Source organism: Spinacia oleracea, chromosome 5 (assembly GCF_020520425.1).
Source record: "Spinacia oleracea cultivar Varoflay chromosome 5, BTI_SOV_V1, whole genome shotgun sequence".
Taxonomy (NCBI): Eukaryota; Viridiplantae; Streptophyta; class Magnoliopsida; order Caryophyllales; family Amaranthaceae; genus Spinacia; species Spinacia oleracea.
In genome coordinates this window covers 69230011-69239466 of record NC_079491.1, presented here as the reverse complement: position 1 = coordinate 69239466, position 9456 = coordinate 69230011, and positions in this window count along the sequence as shown.

Here is a 9456-nt window from a genome sequence, read left to right as displayed (position 1 = left end):
GTTTATATTAATGAGTTCTTCATTGAACTTGGTTGGATCACATGTCTGCTGACTTGATGGTTCTTCATTGCAAAATGCGTAGAACCACTATTTAAGTAAGAAAGACTAGATCACAAAATAAACATACTCAAAAGATCTTATCATCATATCTCGAAGAACATTCGATGAAAAGGATATTAAGATTGGCAAAGCGTGATAACTAAACCTATGCAACAAGTGAGAAGCAACACTCACATTGTAGCACTGGAAATCAAGCATAGCTTTGAATTCCATGAAATGTTTTAAAGATGGGTTAGAGGCCCATGGTTGTAAAACATTAGGGGTTGAACATTTATCATATATGAAATGTATTTTTCATATTCCATTTAATCTTGGTTTAGTATTAAATGATGAGTCCCTTCAATTTGACGATATATTCAAGATAGACTGTCAGGACCAGTCCTGTGACTAAGAAATGTCTATCAAGTGAACTTGAATGTCAAAGGTTGAAAATGGTCCCTGGTCGGAGTTTTCTATAAAATTGGACGCATAGAAAACGTTAGACGATTAGAATGCAAGATGACTAGTAGTTCTGTTTCTTGAACTATGTGGACATGGCAATGTCATAATCATTTGCATAGATACTTACTTTGGGAAGACTAGTATTGGACAAGACCTATGAAACTTTACTGTAAGAGATGAAAGTCTGTCATAAGTAAATTTCATTAAAATTATTAGACACTAAATCCTCAATACCTGAGTGATTTGAGATTACTTGTTTGAGAACTGGTTGCTTTGACGTTGACCAACCGTCGCACCGTAAAAGGAGGCTATAAAGGCAACGCTCAGGTAATCACCTATCAAACGAAGTCTAATCTCAAGATCGCAAGATTGGGATTGTCCTCCCATAAATCGGGATGAGATGCTTAAAAGTTGTACAAGGCCACTCGGAGAGCTAGAAACTGTGAAATGCATGGCCGTGCTCGGATGAATCATAGGCTATGATTATCTGTTTACTTGATCAGTTGAACTCTGAAACCGAGAAACACCTCTGGACATAATAAGGATGACAACTCTTACCTTATGTTCAAGAGCAAGCATCGAGCGACAAAGGAATTAGGAAATGCACACTTGTCCCTAAGGACAAGTGGGAGACTGAAGGAAATAATGCCCTTGGTCCAAGTATGCATTCAATGTTAAGTCTAATAAATGCGGTTCAGTATTAATTAACAAGTTAATAATTCAGTGAGATCAAGTGAGCTGAATGCCTAGCTAGAGGCCGCTTCAGTTCAAGTGGAATTAATGATATTAATCCACAGCTTACTCTTGACTGAACCCGTAGGGTCACACAAATATTACGTAAACGGATCAAGTATTTAATGGCATTAAATACTCCATCTATGGATATTCGGAATCGACGGATCTTGGTTCCAGTGGGAGCTGAGATCGTCAAAGGCAAGCAAATGAATACTCCGGAAACGATGATATTGCCGGAAACGGAAATATGGATCGTATCGGAAATATAAATATTATCCAAGTCGTAGATGTTGCCGGAAACGGAAACATGGTACGTATCGGAAAATATTATCGGAAATAGAAATATTGCCGGAATCGGAAATATTGCCGGAAACGGAAATATTGTCTGAATCGGAAATATTATCGGAATCGGAAAATAATTCCGGAAACGGAAATATTAAATATTTGTTCGAAACGGAAATTAATTCCGGAATCGGAAATATTAAATATTGTTCGTATCGGAAATGAATTCCGGAATCGAGAATTTAATCGGAAGCGCATCGTACGAATTAGCATCGGACGAGGCCTGCCAGACGAAGGGCCAGCACGAAGCCGGGCCATCGCACAGCAAGCCAAGCGCAACAACCACACGCCAAGCATGCGACCAGGCCCAGCGCAAAAGCCAGGCCCAGCCGAAGCTTGGGCGCGCGCGCGGGGCTGCGACGAGTGGGTTGGCGCTGTGCGTGGGCCGCAAGGCCTGCGTGCGGTGCTAGCGTATTACTCGAAGTGTGTTACTCGAATCCTAAAGCGTATAGAATTCGTTTAATGATTAAATTCCTAATCCTAAAAGATAAATTAATTAAATAAGAGTTCCACTAGGATTCTAATTTAATTAATTCGTATCCTAGTAGGATTCCAATTCTCTTTCCATACCCCTATAAATATGTGGCCTGGGTTCACAATTTATAACGAGTTTTCAAGTATTCAAAGTGAGTTTTTGAGAGAAAAATTCAGTCACATACCTTGCCTAAAAGTGCCGAAATTATTAGTACCTTAAGGGCGATTCTAGTTGGTCAATCTTAAGGCGGATCCGGACGTGCTGTGGACTATCTACGGAGGGACGACACTTGGAGTCCTAAAGACTTGTTCTTGTTCGGTTCGGGCGCATCTAGGGAAGGCACGCAACAAAGAGTATGCTTCTAGACTATGCTATATGATTATGTGTAAATAATATGTATTCCTGGCTTAATGGTTGTTTCCGCATGATTTATGAATTGTCATATGTATCATAACCTAACAATTTCCCCATCAAGTTGGGACGACCTGAAAATCAGCATATTAATGTGAACGGGCAGAACATCTTAACGAATCTCGGCTCCCTCGGGAGTTGGGACTAAGGATACCTTTTTCGCCAATAGGGGGTGCATACGCCGCGCATGTTTCCCACTCGGTACTTGCGCAGGTAGTACACCTATCCCGAACCCAATCGCTCGCCCATTAGGTCCCTCTCGCCTGCATGCCCCCTTGGCTTGCACTTGCGGGTTGGCCTCTTGAGCGAAATTCGTCTGTTGAAGACACTACCTCGACCGGGGCATGTGTTGGATCTACGATAGAAGCGGTACCAAGCCAGACGCAAATAAACTACCCATAGAAGCCTATCATAAACTACGTGGCATATTTAATTTTCAAATCCATGTTTGTATTATAGTTATGTGTAGCGAAATATGTGATTGTGTGTGACAAACTATCCTAGAAAACCAACGACCTTAAAAACTGCCCTAACATTCATAGACTAATTTGCCAAAGAGTTATACCGAAACACGTGTTCCTCAAACCCGAATGATCGCCACAAAATAAGCGACGCTCGGGGTGGCCTGTAACGAATCCCACAAACGCTGTTACGCGTAAAGGACGTTATCAGGCAAGCACGCAAGTCGAAGTCGCATAAACAGAAGACAGAAAACGAGAACCAGCCAGGGACGCATTTTCAACGCCCCTGGCTGGGCGCCAGAAATTCTCACGCCCCTCGCTGGGCGCTGAAGTTCTCACGCCCATCGCTGGGCGCCAGAAATTCTGGTCAGGCGCAGCAGCTTCGGTGCCCGCACGAAAGGAAAATACGTAGCAAAAAAATGTTCATAAAAAAGAATTGCTACGAGGGCGTAAGAAAAGCACTCGATTTCAAAAGAGACTCGCGAAAGATTAATAACTCATTGTGTCGTTGTTAGGCCTCCTACGACGGCAATGCTCGGCACCAAAACCGAACATGATAACAACTATGAATGTCACACGGCCAGGTGTTTCGAAAATCCAAAGAATGACCAAAATAAAAAAAAAAACCCAAAAAAGTGTACCGACAGAAGAAAGAACGAAAAAAAAAACCCAATTTAGAGAGTCGAAGTCTAGACTAAGTAATGCTTGAAACTTTGAGAACCTAAACTTTAGCTTATCTTATGCCTAGGACTGGTCCTGCCACTTGGTGCCGATCAGGGAATCAACGGCTAGTGCGTCTCGAAGATACATCGCCAACACCAGGTTTAGTAACTCCAAGCTCCGTCCGTCGTCCCTCATTTCAAGGATCTCTGCTTCCCCAACCTCGATTCGCACCTCCAAACATGTCCATCGAAGATTTGCGAGACTAGATGGTCCAAATGACCCAACTTATGGGCCAACTGAAAATGGAAAACGAAGCCTTAGCGGCTGCGCAAGCCAAAAATGACCTCGAAAACGAGAAGAGGATTGAAAAAATGGTCCTACAGCAAACCTTGGGGAGCAAATACTTCTCCCTCGAGCCTGAACCTTTTTCTGGCAAATGACCAGAAAAGTTCAGTTCATCTGACTTACCAAAGTTCAAGGCCACGGACAACCCCCGTGATCATCTACTGAGCTTTGTGAATACCATGAACTTGAAAGGCGTGGACAAGTCCATGTACTTACCTGCCTTTCCTTTGTCCTTGGAACCTGTGCCGCTCAAATGGTACTATCTCCAGGACCCTAAGCTCTTCCCCACTTGGGAAGACTTTGTCAATGTCTTCATCAAGCAATACTCGTCGAACATGGATTTCCAAGTCACCATGCGCGAGCTGGAAGTTCTCTTCCAAAAGAAAAATGAGGGTTTCACAACCTACTTTGCTAGATGGAGGGACCAGGCGGCCCAGCTAATCAATAGGCCTCCTGAAACAGAATTGGTCCAAAAATTCATTGACAACTTGGACCCGGCTTACAAACAACACCTTAGGTACCTAGGACTCGACACTTTCAAAAGGGTTTATGATGTGGGAATAAAAATCGAGGACGACCTCGCCAAAACCATACAGAGCAAACCTACATATAAGACCAACACCTATAATCGGGGTAACACATCCCAAGCCCAAGAAGCCCATGATGTAGAAGAGGCTCCCGCCCGAAGATACCCTGTAAGATGGGTCCGAGACCGAAAGTTTGCCCCACTCGGGTCAACTTTGGTACAAGCCTTTGAAAGACTAACCAATCATGGAAAGTTGAGACCTATAGGCCCCACCCGTGACCCTCCTGTCAAAAACAAATATTGGGTCGAAGGTACTTACTGCAAATTCCATCAAGGAAATGGGCATGACACTGAAAACTGCTGGACTCTAAAACATACAATCCAGGACATGATAGAGGATGAAGTAATACCTCTCCCTAACGTTGGCAAACCCAACAACAACAAGAGCCCACTCGGCTCTTGTCACATCTCTCTCGACCAACCAGAGAATTTCGACCCCACGGTGTATATTACACCTCAAGGTGCACCACTCGCTGTGGTCCCTATGGATCGAATCGAGAGGGAAGTGTGCGGTGTGTGGAATGATGATGCTGAAGATATTTACCTATCTCAAGTCTCGGGCCAGGACCTCTTCACTGAAACTTGGCCCGGGTATGCTCTCATTGATACCACCTATCAGGAGCCCGAGGTCGACAACCTCACCCGATCCGGAAGGACATACCAACCGGATATTCACCCGCCTCCTATGGACGACATCCCGGTTAGGCAAACTCCTGAGAACGGGAGGCACCCCACCTCACCAAGACTAAAACAGCTGAAATATTGGACAACCAGGCTCTGTGGACATTGTTTAACGAATCGAGACCTATGGAGGAAGAGACTGTGATGACTACCCTAGCTTTACAAGATGAAGGTTTTGATCCAACCCTGTTAATCTCTCCTGCATCAACACTAGAAGAGGCCGAGAACGGATGGGTGAAGACATATCAGTGGGTCAACGCAAAAGGAATGGAATTCAAGATGAGTACCGGTGAAGGACCGAAGTTTTATGAGACTAAACCCCAGGCTTGAGCCACATAGAGCACCATTAGTAAAAAGCGCCTAGTAGTTCTTTAGATTGATAGAAAAATAATAGAGACTTTAGATGGTCCTAAGGCCCTTTAGAATATGGGTCAGTTTTATTTCAGTGTGTTTTCCTTACTTTCCGAATCAATAAAGGCGTAATATTTCTCCTAAAAAACACTAAATAAACACCAAATGTACTTGCAAAATAAAAAATAATAATAAAGAAGCGGCCCACTATAGGCCCAACAAACAAAGCCCACTCGGTTTTGAAATAGTGCCATGAGAATCAATTCCCGAAACCCACAAATAAATCACACTATCCCATGCACAAAACATTAAAAAGCCAACCAGTGTCAGAACCAATCCATGCAACCTAAAATCAAAGCAAATCAAAATTTAAAACAATGCAAATGTTACCAAAAAAAACAGATTCATAAAACATAGATTCCATCATACCCTTCACTACCAACCTACCTCCAAAGCCTACACAAAGATCTTCATAAATTCCGCACCCTAACTCCATTTTCAAAACTGTTTTGAGTCACCAATAGAAAAAATTAATCTGGACAAAAATGCGTTGCACGCTAACAGTAAAAAAAAAACCCTCCAAAATAGCCTCAAAATTAACTTTAGCTACAAAGCAAAATATCAAGGCACAAAAAACGAAATAGAAATAAACGCAAGAACATGTGAAGCAAAAACGTCAAAATTGACCGCCCAAGTTATTTTCAGCGCCCAGGGTTGGGCGCCGAAATTTCTGACGCCCCAGCCTGGGCGTTGAAACTCTCTGCCTGCCAAAAGTTTTCTTTTTCGAAAAGTGCTCATCATTTTATCCGCACACAACGGAAAAATAACGAACACTTGGGGGGTACAGTGCGTATCCAAATAGGTTTACCAAGAATACAGCTATACAAATTGGTCGAATTTTACGCAACCTATGGAAAACGGCAGATGAAAATAATGGCAAATACTTCACTCATTTCATTTGACCAATTAAGTAATATGTTTCCACTTCAGGACATAACTACTGAAATCCGGCATACTAGAACCTATCCTAAACCAGAACAACGCGCGACCTGATTCTAACAAGATACGTAGGCAATCCTTACCAAGGATTCGGTCCAAATAAAAAAATATTCTTTGTGTAAAAAAGTGTTAGACATGTAAAAGAGGAGAAACGAAATGAAAACTAAAAATACGCCTTTATTAAAATATAATAAGAAGGAAAACAAAGTGCTAGGAATAAAAAACAAACACAACTGAAATAAATAAAGGGCACCTACACCCTAGCAAAGAACTACACTACTCTAGTTCTTTCAGATCGTCAAATAAAGTCTTATAGAGAGCAATGTTCGCAGGATCCACCCCCATAGTCTTCTGCGCTGCCCCAATATCAATCTCCATAAGAACCGGCTCCTGGACACTAACTTCCAAAGATGTCAAGGCTTCAGAAACATTCTCAATTATAGCCCGCTCAGCCTCGAAGGCACAGGCAATGGTGGGAGAAGGATTACTATCATCAACTGGACTAGCCACTGTTTCTACAGGCGGCTGAGCCTTCCTAACCCATACATTGTTCCGGCGAAGATCTCCGCGAGAGCTTGCATTTCTTTTAACAACAGCAGGCACCTTCATGTTAGGCATCTTTTTAAGCCTGACACTGGAACGGGGAAGAACTTCCTTTCGCTTTCGATCAGGACGAGCTTTCACAGTCTTAAAACTATAGGTACGAGGTCTGGCAGAATCAGGACCCTCATACTTAACACGAATACGAGGTATCAAAAGCTCAGCCGGCTCCCCATTACGAGCCTCGGTCCTCACATCTTTGTCATCGGAACTCATCCACAACTTATAGTTTTCAGAAAGACCCACAAACCCATTTGTAGCTACGGCCCAACGCGGGAGACCATCATAATACCTAGCCCACGCTAAGACCCGTGTTTGTGAAAAGGCCGCTGCCTTAGGTGGCACCGTATCAGAAAAGGGGATAGTCTGCCTTAAACCATATTGACGCATGACTCGGTAAGGGAAAATATAAATGGGACGAGATAGCCCCAACAAAGAAACATAAACCGATACATCAGACCCCCCCTGTCATAGTAGTCAAACCCCACCATGGTACCACCCACTTAATAGAACAAATGCCATAAGTAAAAAAGGAGGTCCATTCGGCCTCGTCCTGGCCTTGGTGCAAGTATTTTCGGTTACCCAAAGCTATAGGGCGATAATGTTTAGGATCGGCAGGAGCTTCCAAAAGTCTAAGCCGTTCCGCGAGCCAAATCTGCAAAAAACAGGTACGATCGAATCAAAAGAATGAAAAGAAAGAAAAAAGGTTCCTGGGGCGCAGTTTCAACGCCCAGGACCAGGCGCCGAATATTCCAGCGCCCACCCTGGGCGCTGAAACTCAGCCCCAGGCAGAAAGAAATATGTGCAAAAAATACATGTGCGCAAGGAAAAGATCGATTACCTGCAGCAATAGGGGGCTCCCCTTAAAATATTCAGATTTGGCGCCTTTCTTCAGTTCATCCGCACTCAACAACCAACGGCATAATAGAATAGCAACTTTCCATCTGGCTAATCAAGGGGATCAACCTTATGTCACCGAACTCACCATTATTATTCGACAGCAAGTAATGATTCAACAAGCAAAATACAAGGGCTCGAATGTTCAATTTTTGTTCGGTCATATTTTTACTAGGCCTAAACTGATGTTTTACAAGTTTTGCCAAATTAACCTTATCATCTACAACAATCTCAGCAAACATGTTATCATCTAGCCCTAGGAAAGCCCTTATGGTTGTTTTACCCTCTTCAACAGTGCCAGGGGTAACAGGAGTAGCATTAGTAGGATAACCAAGGATCGCAGCAAATTCATCGGGCAAAGGACATATTTCATTGCCCCGAAAGGAAAAAACATGATGATCAGAGTCCCAAAAGCTTAGGGCAGCATGCAGAAAGTTATAATCAATATTAATTTGTTGTAAACCTAAAAGTCCCTCTAAGTGGTATTCTTTTAACAAAGCTTTTTCTATGGGAGTAAGGGCTCGTAGCCAACGCCTAACAGTCCGTTGGAGTGAGAAAGTAGGGATCGACATGGCAAAAGCAGTAAATAATTAGAGCACAGCAAAAAGAGAGAAAGAATTTGAGAATGGTGGAAAATAAGGACGTACCTAGCCCCTATATATAGCTGAACGCCCCCAATAACATCCTGATCCCATTCAGAAACGTGTTTAGAAATCTGAAAATCAAATATTACCAGGAAAGAACTTTCAGCGCCCACCCCTGGGCGCCGAAATGTTTAACGCCTGAGCTTGGGCGCTGAAAATGCAGCCCAAGGCCCAGATTTCACAAAACACAGAACAGGAAAGGACTTAAGACCGTGTTACTAAAACACGAGGCCCTATTGCAAGTAAGATCAAGCCCAAAGCACCTTTAGCTCCCAAATAAGCAAAAAAATAATAAACATTAAAAACTTGGTCGAAACTTAGACTCGTCTCAGAAAACGCTCATGTACACTTTTCAAAAAACAAGTTAAATATCATGGTCATTCTTCGAAACACCAAAAATATGTATCGTTAAGTCGTTGGTTTTCCAAATAAAAAATGTTTGTCTGTCAAAGGATTAATCCGGGCCAAGCCAAAACCGGATGTCGCCTGAAAACTGAAGTCGCACTCCACGGCTTCGCTAAAATAGCACACTACTATAGGAGGTCGCTCGCACATACGAGCGTGACCCCAAACATGATTACAAGATGCAAAAAACAACCGATGAGCCCCAACGCTTGGGGGCTCGTGAAAAAATAAACTCCAACGAGGAGCGCGCAATCAAAATCACATTCCCAGACTGCGCCACACACCATATCATGTTCGGATATCTCAAAAAAAATTGTTAAAGCAAAAATATACACAGTGTGGACCCCCTTATAGGACACA